The sequence below is a fragment of the Capra hircus genome, chromosome 5, assembly GCF_001704415.2.
Source record: "Capra hircus breed San Clemente chromosome 5, ASM170441v1, whole genome shotgun sequence".
In the NCBI taxonomy this organism is placed as follows: Eukaryota; Metazoa; Chordata; class Mammalia; order Artiodactyla; family Bovidae; genus Capra; species Capra hircus.
Window position 1 is genome coordinate 29903252 of NC_030812.1, and position 13169 is coordinate 29916420.

Here is a 13169-nt window from a genome sequence, read left to right on the forward strand (position 1 = left end):
AGTCAATTCTTCGCATCAGATGACCAAAGTATTGGGAGTTTCAGCCTCAGCATCAGTCCTTCTAATGGATATTCAGGATTGATTTCCTATAGGACTGACTGGTTGGATCTCCTTGCAGTCCAAGAGACTCTCAAGAGTCTTTTCCAACACCACAGTTCAAAAGCATCTGTTCTTTGGCGTTCAGCCTTCTTTATGGTACAACTCTCACATCTATACATGACTACTGGAAAAACCATAGCTTTGACTAGAAGGACCTTTGTTGGCAAAGTAATATCTCTGCTTTTTAATACGCTGTCTAGGTTTGTCATAGCTTTTCTTCCAAGGAGCAAGCATCTTTTAATTTCATGGCTGCAATCACCATCTGCAGTGATTTTGGAGCCCAAGAAAATAAAGTCTGTCACTGTTTTCATTGTTTCCTCATCTATTTGCCATGAAGTGATGGACTAGATGCCATGATCTTCGTTTTTTGAATCTTGAGTTTTAAGCCAGCTTTTTCACTCTCTTTCACTTCCATCAAGAGGCTCTTTAGTTCCTCTTCACTTTCTGCCATAAGGGTGGTGTCACATGAATATCTGAGATTATTGATATTTCTCCCTGCAGTCTTGATTCCAGCTTGTGCTTCATCCAGCCCAGCATTTTGCACGATGTACTGTGCATCATAAGTTAAATAAGCAGGGTGACAATATACAGCCTTTCCCAATTTGGAACCAGTCCATTGTTCCATGTCCGGTTCTAACTATTGCTTCTTGACCTGCATACAGGTTTCTCAGGAGGCAGGTCAGGTGGTCTGGTATTCCCATCTCTTTAAGAATTTTCCTCAGTTTGTTGTGCCCCACACAGTCAAAGGTTTTAGAGTAGTCAAAGCAGAAGTAGATGTTCTTCTGGAACTCTCTGGCTTTTTTGATGATCCAATGGATGTTGGCAATTTGATCTCTGGTTCTTCTGCCTCTTCTAAATCCAGCTTGAACATCTGGAAGTTCTCGGTTCACATGCTGTTGAAGCCTGGCCTGGAGAATTTTGAGCATTATATAAACATTTAATTACATATTTTTTATATTTTAGTATTTTGGTGCCAGTGACTTTACTCCCTCGACATGTGGGATCTTAGTTCCCAGCCAAGGATCGAACCTGTGCTCCTTGTAGTGGAAGCACAGAGTCCTAACCACTGGACCACCAGGGAAGTCCCACCAATGGTATTTTTAAAGGTTTCACATGTTTTCATAGGCTCTTGGCACTGTGCTTAAGGTGCCCAGCAGCCAAACCTGTTCTGGTGATGGAGGACTTTGACTTTTTGGATGTCTTCTCTCAAGCTCTCTGGCAAGCAAGCAGAGTGTCTGATAGAAGCTGTGAAGTCAAGAGGATGGCAACCAAGGAAATATATAGTTAGTATATGATGTTTTTTTTGGTATGAGGTTAATATTATATAAGAGCCTCATTTTTTTTCAGAACAAAGTTGATGTATTCAATCAAATAAGATATTGCCTTAACCCTCAAAAATACAAAAACAGGGAAGCCAAAATATGAGAAGTAATACTGCTTGGCATATTTCCTGAAGCCAGATTTGGGAGTTGGTCATAGCTCTGCTTGCATGGCCCATAGTCTCAGGGGTCTCCAGGATGAGGAATCAACACTAAGGTGGAAGGTGACATGAGAGAAGGGTCTACTTTAGCCCTAATTGTGGCCTTCAAGGAGTTGCTGACGAAGTGAAAGAGACAAAAATCATTTGTAAACAAGACCAAGAGCCAGGGAGGGGAAAGCCAGGTGGGATCTGGTGTGTCCCATGTGATGGGGAGGCTAACTTAGAAAAAGTCAGATAAAGGACGAGTATGACTCTATTGTTGGAGGAGTCCTTTTCACCAAAAAAAAAATGTGAGCATGGCTAAGACTGATCTAGTCTAGTGGAAAAGGTGGACGACATGCATGAACAGATGGTGAATCTGAGCAGAGACAGGAAAGTGTTTAAAAAAATGGAAATGCTAAAAGTGAAAACTGTAATATCAGAGATGAAGAATTCCTTTGGCCAGTTAATCAAGTTGGACAAAAGCAGAGGGAAAAAAAATCTGTGCGCTTGAAGCCAGGTCAGGAGAAATTTAAACAAACTGTAACTCTAAGCTAAGGAACAATTGAGCAAACCCAAAGCTGATCACCAAGATATGTAGGACAATGACAAGTGCTCTGACAGACATGATTGAAGTCCCAGAAAAAGGGAGAATGGGGCAGAAGAGATATTTGAAGAGAGAACCACTGAGAATTTCCCAAATTAATGAAAGAAAACCAACCACAGATCCAAGAATGTCAGAGAACCCCAAACAGGATAAAGAAAAACACACCTAAGTATAGCATAGTCTAATTGCTGAAACCAAAGGTAAGAGAACATTTTGAAAGCAGCCAGAAATAAAAACAAATTATATAGAAAAGTAAGAAAGAAGACTTCTCAGAGGCTTTGCCAGTCAGATGGTTCCTGAGGTCCAGCTGTATCCCTTATAAGTCCACAAGATAACCCAGTGTTTTCCGGGACGTTCCCTGTCTAGGGGCTGATATTAGCTTAGGTGGGTTTCAGTTACCTGCAGAAACAATAATGGTCTGGAACTAGCAGTGTCTCAGCTGAGCAGCGTCCTCCAGGGCATGGGCCCCACTTCTCCATAGTGCCCAGCCCCCTTCTGGCCCTGAGCTGGCTGGTGATCCTTAAAGACTCCTTATTGGCTGTGAGTTGGGAGGAGGCAGAGAAGGAGAGAAGATCGATACACCAGTCAACTGGTCTGAATGCCTCTCAAAGAAGGCCCTGGGATCTAACTATTGCATCAAATTCTTTCCACAAAGGTGACCCAACCTGGAACCACCAAAGCCAAAGGCCAGCTGGTATACCTGTCAGGCCTCTGCTGAGGGTATGGTCATTGCTACTGGCAGTAATGTCTGTGGGGATGGGAGCAGCTGCCAGTATTTCAGGCTTGCTATGGGGGTCAAGAAGATTCAGGTTTCTTCTCCCACAGCCCCCATTCTAAGAGTCCCTGTGTAAACCTCTGTCCTCTCACTTTCCAGAAGTTCCTTTACTACAGGAGCCACAAGGAGGCAGCAGAGTGCTTGTTTAAGGGCCTTGGCTGTCCTGGATAGGGAGAGGGCCGAACTGAGTGGCAACGGCTGAAGGAGGGACACGGCCAAAGCTGGGTGGAGTTCATCCAAGAAGGTGCTTGGCTGAGTAAGGAGAGCAAATATGATCAATATAGGGAGAGAGACAAGGGATTTCAGACCCATCCTTTGGACATCTGGATCCATTCCTTGTGGCTTCAGCCTAGGGCACTTCATTCACTCACCCCCAGCAGCGTCCTCAGCTTTGCAGTTCAGAGATCTGTCCTTGTAAATGATACTTCAGGCAACTATTTTTTAGGAACTCTGCCAGGAGGCCCTTCCTGAAGATTTCCTTAAATATGTATCACATCCTCATTCATTCAACAAATATCTATTGGGTACCTAATAGGAGGCACTGTTGAAAGCATTGGGATATAGTGCTGAAGAAAAGAGTTTGTTTTTTTAAAGTGATTTCCCAGAACTTTTATTGGGCAAAAATAAACAAAAAAAATTAGTAAAATACACAGTATGTCAGATGGAAAAAGATGCTATGCTGCTGCTGCTGCTGAGTCGCCTCAGTCGTGTCCGACTCTGCAACTAGACAGACGGCAGCCCACCAGGCTCCTCTGACCCTGGGATTCTCCAGGCAAGAACACTGGAGTGGGTTGCCATTTCCTTCTCCATTGAGATGAGGAAGAAACACATATTTCAGCAGAGGAGTAGGCCGTGAAAGTTTCACTCGACCTCTAGGGCATTCCTGAGATTACCGTTTAAAATAGGGCATGTCAGGCCTCACTGAGTTGACGTTGGCGTAAAGACTTGGAGATGAAGAAGCAAGCTGTGAGGAAGGGTGCACAGGCAAAGGGAACAGCCTGAAGTGGGAGCATGCCTGGCATCTAGAGGAATGGCTGGGTCTCCCTTGTGACTGGTGCTGGGTAAGTGAGTGGGAGGAGAGTAGCGTGGAAAGTGCTGGAGAATGACTGGAGGACAGGTCACTTAAGGCCTTGTAGGCTACTATAAGGACGCTTTGTTTTTCAGTCTGAAAGAATAGGAGCCATTTTTACTCTGAATAAAATGGGAACCACTGCAGAATTCCAAGCAGAGACGTGACATAATTGGGTCCACCCTTCCAGAGCATCACCCTGGCCACAGGGATGGGAACAGGCTTCAGGCGGGGAGGGGGAAGCTGACGATTCCCTTTCTATTCAGGAAAGTTTAGTAAAGGAACTCAAATGCTACTTCCCCTACCAAGATGCCTCTTCTGATCCTCTGTAAGGTGCCCCCTTCTCCTGGAATTTCTCTCCATCTTTGCTGATGCATGTCTTCCACCATTGGTCAGTTTTGTCTTTGTTATAGAACATGTTTTTTTAGTATTTATTTATTTGGCTTAGTTGTGGCATGCATGATCTTTAGTTGCAGCATGTGGGATCTAGTTCCCTGGCCAGGAACTGAACCTGGGGCCCCCTACATTGGGAAGGCAGAGTCTTAGCCACTGGATCACCAGGGAAGCCCCTGTTTTGGGACTGTTGGTGAGCTGTCCTCAACCCCACCAGATCTTAAACTCTTTAAGAGCAGATGCCCTGTTGCGTTCGTAACTGTAGCTGCCCCCAGTACAGAATGCTGTGCACATAGTAGAAACCAAGTCAGATTTTTTCCCTAAGGAATAAGTGATCCCACCCTTCCTTAATTGAGCTGCCTTGCTCTTGCCGCTGAAGCCTCTTCCAGGCTGCATTTCTGCCTGGAGAGCCACATCTCTTTGTGTTAAATGCTTAACCACCATGACAGTCCTAATTCGGTCTGTTAACCATACTACATGACATAGCTTGTCAATGACCTACTAAAGCAGCCTGTCAGAGCTGGCAGGAAGCACATGCCAAACATTGTTTGCCAAAGCTATTGCCTCTGGAGGCTACTGAGAGCAAATTAAATGAGTAATTATTGAGTCCCTAAACATTTATTGCACCCACTGTGATGTTATGCACTGTACCAGGCTGTAAGGGTATAAAAGTCAATTAAACAAACTTCTAAGGAGCTTACTGCAAAAATAGGATACAAGCTATATGCAAAGCACCAGAGTAATAAAAATACATAGAACCAAGTCCTTGTCCTCCCAAGGACTTACCATCCACTCATCACTCATTTAGCGATTACTTAATGCACTGTGCTAAGGCTGGATGTGTAACGATGACACTGAGACACAATCTCTTTTCACACTCCACTGTGGAGAGAGAGTAGTAAAGAGTGGGGATCTAGCTACGTAAATATGGGGTCACACAGAGTCCGACACGACTGAAGGGACTTAGCAGCAGCAGCAGCAGCAGCTACGTAACAAACACAAACACAGTACAGATGCAAAGTCAAATGGAGAACAAAAGAAAAGGATGTTCTCTGCAGAGAGTCTGGAAAGGCCCTCAGGGCTATGTGGGATTTCAATAGAAAGCTGAAGGATGTCTAGAACTAGGGTGGAGGACTCCAGGGGAATACAAGGGATCAGAATATGATAAACATAGAGCGTGTTTACGCACCAGAAAGTGGTCGATATGGCTGTAGTTCATCAGTAACAAGCCAGATATTACAGGAGCAAAGCTGGGCTGAGATAAGGTTTGGATGAGCTTGAAGGCCAAGCTGATGATTTTCCTCAGCCGGCAGTGGAGAGCCATGGATGATTTTCAAGGAAAGGAGTGATGGTACTAGACCTGTGCTGTAGAGAGGCAGGTGTGACAACATGGGGAAGTTAGAGAATGGATGCAAGGAGACCAGGTAGAGGACTAGTAATGAAGTAAAGGCCCAGCTTTGATTGCATTTACTTATTTGTGCCCGTATTTGTTCACAGACATCTCAATATGTGCAAAGTCTTGCATTGACTGAAGGTAGGGGCGGAGCAGACAGGGAGAAAAATAAAAATAAGACCTAGTTTATGTCCTTAAGGATATTTTAACCAAGTGAGAGACATGGACCACTGAAATGCTACCAAAATCTTCCCTTGTATCTGTCACAGGACACTTGGCTTCCCTCCTGTTCCCCACATTCCCCTGGCTCTTGTGGGAGTTCATGGTCTTCTGCCTGTAGGCCAGGGGTTGCTCCAGTGCCCAGACTCCTCTCCTCATGCCTCAGGACATCCCAGGATGACTTCATCCTCCCTTATGGCTTCAAACATCAGCTCTATGTTGACGATTCCCAGATGATTCTCCTCTGAGTCCTAAAGCTGTATGCCCAAACACTCAACCGAGGATCTCAACTGGTTGCCCACTGGCACCTCCATCCAACTCAATTCATCTGAATACGTGCTAAGTCACTTCATTAGTGTCCAACTCTTTGCGACCCCATGGACTGTACCTAGCCTGCCAGGCTCTGTGTCCATGGGATTCTCCAGGCAAGAATACTCGAGTGGGTTGCGGTGCCTCCTCCAGGGGATCTTCCCGACTCAGGGATTGAACCCGAGTCGCTTCCATCTCCTGCGATAGCAGGCGAGTTCTTGACAGCTAGTGCCCCCTGGAAGCCCACATGCAAGTATATTGGGTCAGAAATTATATTCATTTGTAATTTTGGCAAGTACTGACAATTTACAGTTCTACTAGTAACACATTAGAGGGCCTCTTTCTCCATAACCATGCCAAGGGCATATTGTCAAACATTTGAATTTTTGCCTATCTATAGGTGAAAAATGATACTGAAATGTAGTTTCAATTTTCTTGTGTGAAGTTGAGCATCTTTTCATATGTCTAAGAGCCATTTATCTTTCATGTTAACCATCCTATTTTGTTCTTGTATTTTTGTTCTTTCTCATATTGATTTGAAAGGATTTTGTATATACTAAGCAAATTAGTTCTTTTGTCTATGATATGAGCTGCAGACATTTCCCTCAGTTTGCCATTTGTCTGTTTATGGTGTTTTTCGCTCTGCACAAATTATAGATTTTTATGTTGATAGAATTGTCTTTTTTATGCTTTGGGAAATTTTGTGCTATTCTATTTTCTCTGCTGTGACATATAAATTTATAATTTTACTATTTTACATTTATTTAAACACAATTGATTCATATAGATTTTAGTGTGAGGAATAGAGATACTAGTTTTTTTTTTCAGGCAGCTACACAATTGTCTCAATGCCACTTACCATATAATCCATCTTTCCCCTACTGATAGGCAATGCCACCTTTATTACATGCTAACATTTTAAATGTCTTGTGCCTATTTCTGGACTCTTTGTTCTCTTGATCAAGTTGCCTATGCTTGTGCTAGTGTCCTCTGGATTTTACTATTTTAGCTCTTATTGGTTTAATATCCAATAGAGCTATTCCTCTTTGATTAACTTTCTTTTTCAGAATGCTATTATTTTTTAATGCAAAAATTTCCATATGAATGTTATATTCAGATTATGTAGTCTGTTGGTATTTTTATTAGGTTGTGTTAAATTTATAGATTAACTTATGGAGAGCTGACATCTTTACGATAGTGAGTCTTTCTACCCAAAAATAGAGTATGCCCTTCCATTTATTCTTATCTCTTTTTTTGTGTTCTTTGATAGTAATTTCAGTTTGGGGCACCTAGATCTAGCACACTGTTAAGATTACTCTAGGTTACATTACTTTTTCCTTGCTATTGTAAATGATATTTTTATTCCCATACACTTTCTAATTGGCTATTGTTCATTGACTTTTTGTGTATAATTTGTACCCACTTTGCTAAAATGTCTTATTTGTATTAGTTTTTCAGTTGATATCCTCTGATTTTCCAGCCAGGCTATTACATCATAAATTAATAATGGTAATTTCACCTCTTCCCTAGTTTTTATATCTCATTCCCTTCTCTTCTGAAATTAAGTAGGCTAGTATTTCCAAGGCAGTGTTAAATAAAAATAGCCATAGGGGCTATCCTCATGGAATACCTAACTTTAATGGGAAGAATTTAGGTTTCCTCATTAAGTGGGATTCTAGTTTTCAGACCGAGATGGAACAATTCAGATGTTTCATAAAGTTTGCCTGTGATTCTGGGGATTGATATTTTATTGAAATTCAGCCTGTGTATGAGACTTTCTTTGCAGATGGTTTCTTCTCCCTTACAGAAAGGAAAAAAAAAAAAGTATACAGATATCAAGTAGAGTATATGTTGACTTAAAATGCTTTATGAGGGGCTTCCCTGGGGGCTCAGTGATAAAGAATTTGCCTGACACTGCAGCAAACACAGGTTCAGGTTCCATCCCTAACATGGGAAGATCCTACATGCCACAGAGCAACTACGACCACGCCCCAACTATTGAGCCTGTGCTCTAGAGCCCAGGAACCAAACTGCTGGGCCCTTGGCCACGACTGAAGCCCACATGCTGTAGAGCCCGTGCTCCACAAGAAAAGCTACCACAATGAGAAGCCTGCACACGCAACTAGAGAGTAGCCCCTATTCGCTGCAACTAGAGGAAAACCAGTGTAGCAACAAAGACCCAGTGCAGCCAAAAGTAAATAAATAAAAATTAATTTTAAAAAAATGCAGTATGAGTCCAAAGCCATCTTTGTACTGGTCAAAGCTTTATTAAACCTGACTTTCTAAGAAGGTATATTTGAGCCAAGAGCAGTGTAATCCTGTGTCCTGAGTGTCCAGAAAGTAGCAGTCTCAGGTGAAAGAAAAACTGGTCCTGCTCTAATGGAGGGGAATATTATCAGACATTGGGTCCAAGACTGACCACCTGGCAGGAGACACTAGGACCCAAGCCCTAAGATCAGTACCAACAGCTAACATTTTATAAGCATTTGCTATATATGACCTACTTGTTTAGGCAGAGTGACTTATTCCTCAGAACCATCCTATGAAGTGGATACTATTATTTCCCAATATGATGAAACTGAGGCAAAGAAATATAATTTCTCAAGGTCACAAGCTGGTAGGTGAAATAACTAAGGTTTAAAACAAGGCAGAGCCTGGGAATTCCCTGGTGGTCCAATGGTTAAGGCTCTGAGTTTCCACTGTGGGGGTGAGGGGGGGCACAGGTTTGATCTCTGGTCAGGGAACTAAGATCCCATATGCCAAACAACCAAAAAAATAAAATGAAACAAAATTGGACAGAGCCTCTATTCTGTTTAAAAAAATTTTTTTTAGGATTTATTTGTATATTTTTTGGCTGTGATAGGTCTTTGTTGCTGCGCACAGGCTTTCTCTAGTTGCAGTGAGCAGGAGCTACTCTTCGTTACACTGCTCAGGCTTCTCATTGCAGTGGCTTCTCATGGTGTGAGCACAGGCTCTAGAGCACAGAGGCTTTAACAGTTGCAGCCTGCAGGCTCTGGAGTGCAGGCTCAGCAGTTGTGCTGCACGGGCTTAGCTGCCCTGCAGCATTATGGGATCTTCCCAGACCAGGGATCGAACCCGCATTGTAAGATGGATGCTTAACCAGTGGACCACCAGGGAAGCCCAGAACCTGTATTTTAACCACCATGTCCTAATCCCTCAGATGAAGGAACCTGGGGCCCTGAGCAAAGTTTCAGGAGAAACCATGATCGTTGCCTCCATGGCCGGGCCACATCTGTCCTGGGGAGGGTGCTGTACTGTGAACGATTACTCTGGAGCCAGGGACAGCTAACTGGAGGCTGGATAACTGGCGCTACTGCTAACTTTTCTTTATGCACACTCTTCTTTTTGTTCCTTTGCTGGCTCCTTCTCTTGTTCAGTCGCTCAGTTGTGTTCCACTCTTTTTGACCCAATAAACTACAGCATGGCAGGCTTCCCTGTCCTTCACTATCTCGTGGAGTTTACTCAAATTCACATCCATTCAGTGGGTGTTACTATCAAACCATCTTAACTTCTGCTGCCCTCTTCTCCTTTTGTCTTCAATCTTTCCCAGAATCAGGGTCTATTCCAGTGAGTCGGCTCTTTGCATCAAGTGGCCAAAGTATTGGAGCTTCAGCCTCAGCATCAGTCCTTCCAATGAATATTCAGGGTTGATTTCCTCTAGAATTGACTGGTTTGATCTCCTTGCTGTCCATGGGAGTCTCAAGAGTCTTCTCCAGCACCACAATTTGAAAGCATCAGTTCTTCGGTGCTCAGCCTTCTTCATGGTCCAACTCTCACATGCGTACATTACTAATGGAAGAACCATAGCTTTGTCTATATAGACCCTTGCTAGCAAAGGGATGTCTCTGCTTTTTAATAACACTGTCTAGGTTTGTCATAGCTTTCCTTCCAAGGGGCAAGCATCTTTTAAAATCATGGCTGTAGTCACCATCCACAGTGATTCTGGAGCCCAAGAAAATAAAATTTGTCACTGCTTCCACTTTTTCCCCTTCTAGTTGCCATAAAGTGATGGGACCAGATGCCATGATCTTATTAGTTTTTTGAATATTGAGTTTCAAGCCAGCTTTTTCACTCTCCTCTTTGACCCTCATCAATGGGCACTTTAGTTACTCTTCACTTTCTGCCATTAGAGTGGTATTATCTGCATATCTGAGGCCCCTTCATGGATCACAGCCTTGTCATAGCAAAGGGGCTTGTATAACTCAATGAAGCTATGAGATATGCTGTGCAGGACTACCTAAGACAGACGAGTCATAGTGAAGAGTTCTGACAAAATGTGGTCCACTGGAGAAGGAAATGGCAACCCACGCCAGTATTCTTGCCAGAAGAACCAGAACAGTATGAAAAAGCAAAAAGATATGACACTGGAAGATGAGCACCCCCTCCCGCCCAGGTCAGAAGGTGTCCAATATGCTACTGGGGAAGAGCAGAAGGCAATTACGAGCAGCTCCAAGAAGAATGAAGCAGATGGGCCAAAGCAGAAACGATGCTCAGTTGCCTATGTGTCTGGTGGTAAACGTAAAGTCTGAAGCTGTTGCATAGGAACCTGGAATGTTAGTTCCATGTATCAAGTAAATTGGACATGGTCAAGTAGGAGATGGCAAGATTGAACATGGACATCTTAATAATTGTGAACTAAAATGGATGGGAATGGGTTCCTCTTCTACCTTACCTTATATTTGGAATCCCCAACACTTAAGCTTATGGCTAGACCATAAGCTTTTATTCCAAGGATGATGGAGAATTTTGAGCAGAGGCTTGACATGCATGGATTTCCATTTTAATGGGAATACTCTAGCTGCTATAAAGAAACTGGAGGAGAGGTGGTAAAGATGAAAGCTGGGAGACTAGTTAGGGAACTCTTGCCATAGTCCAAGTGGGAGACAATGAATCCAGGGGATTTGGGTCAGGAAATAGTGGAGAAGCTGGTGAGATATGACCAGATTCTGGATATATTCTAAAGACAGGGTGGGAGGGGTTGTCTAGTATCCATGCAGTTACTCAGGCCAAAAATCTAGATCTTATCCTTGATTTTTCCTTTTCCCTCATATCCCAAATCCAATCCATCAGCAAGCCCCTGTGGTTCTACCTCCAAAATACACATCAAAGTTACTATGTCTGTCCATTTTCACTGCCCCCACAACCCAGCTAAATCACCTGAGTTTACCTCTTATTTGGATCGATACAGTAGCCTCTACTCTGTTCTCTCTGTTTCCTCTTACTTCCCTACAATCGGTTCTCTACAAGCAGGCAAACGGATCATTTATAAAACTAAATCATATCACAGAATGGATGCTTTTGCATCTTTTAAGGACTTTCTAATGCAATAAAAATACAGGCCAAGGGGACTCCTTAGTGGTCCAGTGGTTAAGACTCCATGCTGCCACTGCAGGGGCACAAGTTTGATCCCTGGTCAGGGAACTAAGATCCTCCATGCCGTGTGGTACAGCCAAAAGTAAATAAATATAAATATAGTTTGTTTGTTTGTTTTTAAGAATAAAGGCCAAAATTCATACCATGAACCACAAGGCCTAAAATGATCTGCCCTGATGACCTCTCTGTTTTCATCTCCTCCTTCTCTTTCTTGATCATCTTGCTCCAGCCACACTAATCTCCATCCTGTTCCTCAGTCTCTCCAAATTCTTTTCTGCTTTGGAGCTATGCTGTCCCCGCTGACTAGGCCATCTTACCCCAGCTCTTTGCCCAACTGAACCCTTATCAAATGTCAAATCTCAATTCAACCCTCATCTCCTTAGAGACCTTTGTGATAACTCTCACCTATTATAGCTACTATGCTGTATTTAGTATAGTCCATCACATTTTGTATCAGAAAATACAATCTTTCAGGGGAAATACAGTAGGTTAATGCTCATTAAGCAAGATCACAAATGAACAGGGGGGACTCTTGTCCCCTGAGAGTGTATGAAGACTATCAAACACTCGGGGCCAGAGGGCCCAACCTCCCATCTAACACTTGAATCGCCTGGCAATGTTCATGTGAGGAGTACTTGACACCTCCACTGAGGGGGTCCCACCTAGCTGCTAGACAGCTTTGAAATTGTACTTTTCTTATTCAGAACTGCATTATGTTTCTTTAGAGCTATTACACTTCTGTGTCCCTCCAAGGAAGCATGAAACAAATAGAAACTGTCTTTTAGAGGACAGTCTTTTTGGTTTCTCAAGGCAGCTCTCACACCCTCAAACGCCCAGCTTTTCCTGTAGGCTTGTCCTCCCATCTTCAGGGCTTCTCTGAAGGTGCTTCCGCGGGTCGTCTTACCTCCCAGGGCCAACAGCTCCCTCCAGCAATCCGGGCGTGGTGGGGCTGACTGGAAGGGCACTCCTTCTCCCAGGGCCCAACTCTCTCTCTCTTTGGCCTCTGCTTTCTAGAGCCGCGGTCCACAACTCTCCATCCTTTCGTTAGACATCAACCTCCCGGCCCCTTCTATACGCCACATCTCTCCGGCTGGAGAGAGCTCCTCAACATCGTCTCCCCATATTGTGCCTAGCACAGGCCTGCCACAGAGTAGTTTCTCTAAAACCACTGGTGGAATCAAACAGTCTGCAAGTGGTCCTGGGAAACTCTCAGAGTCCTAGATCTCTAGCAAGGCGGCAAGATTTGGAAGCCGAAATCTAGTAGCTGCGCGGCCCCACCCTCCGGCCCACCCCCTCCCAAGGTTGCCTCACCTAGCCGCTCAGGCTATCTCGCGCCAAGTCTCGCCTTTCCCTTTAATCACTTCCTCCAACTTGGGGCCTATAATACCTGATGTCTCCCAACAAGGTGTTTCAATTAGGAAAGACTTTAATTTCGGCTGATAACAAAATGGT

General features: G+C 43.7%; 1 long non-coding RNA gene across 1 annotated transcript; it reads right to left on the minus strand.

Annotated features, from left to right (window-relative positions):
- LOC102174907 lies at window positions 971-13086 on the minus strand. The gene is made up of 3 exons (XR_309999.3): window positions 12622-13086; window positions 2565-2703; window positions 971-1007 (listed from the first exon to the last, which is right to left on the minus strand). It is a non-coding gene; the product is annotated as an uncharacterized LOC102174907 (long non-coding RNA).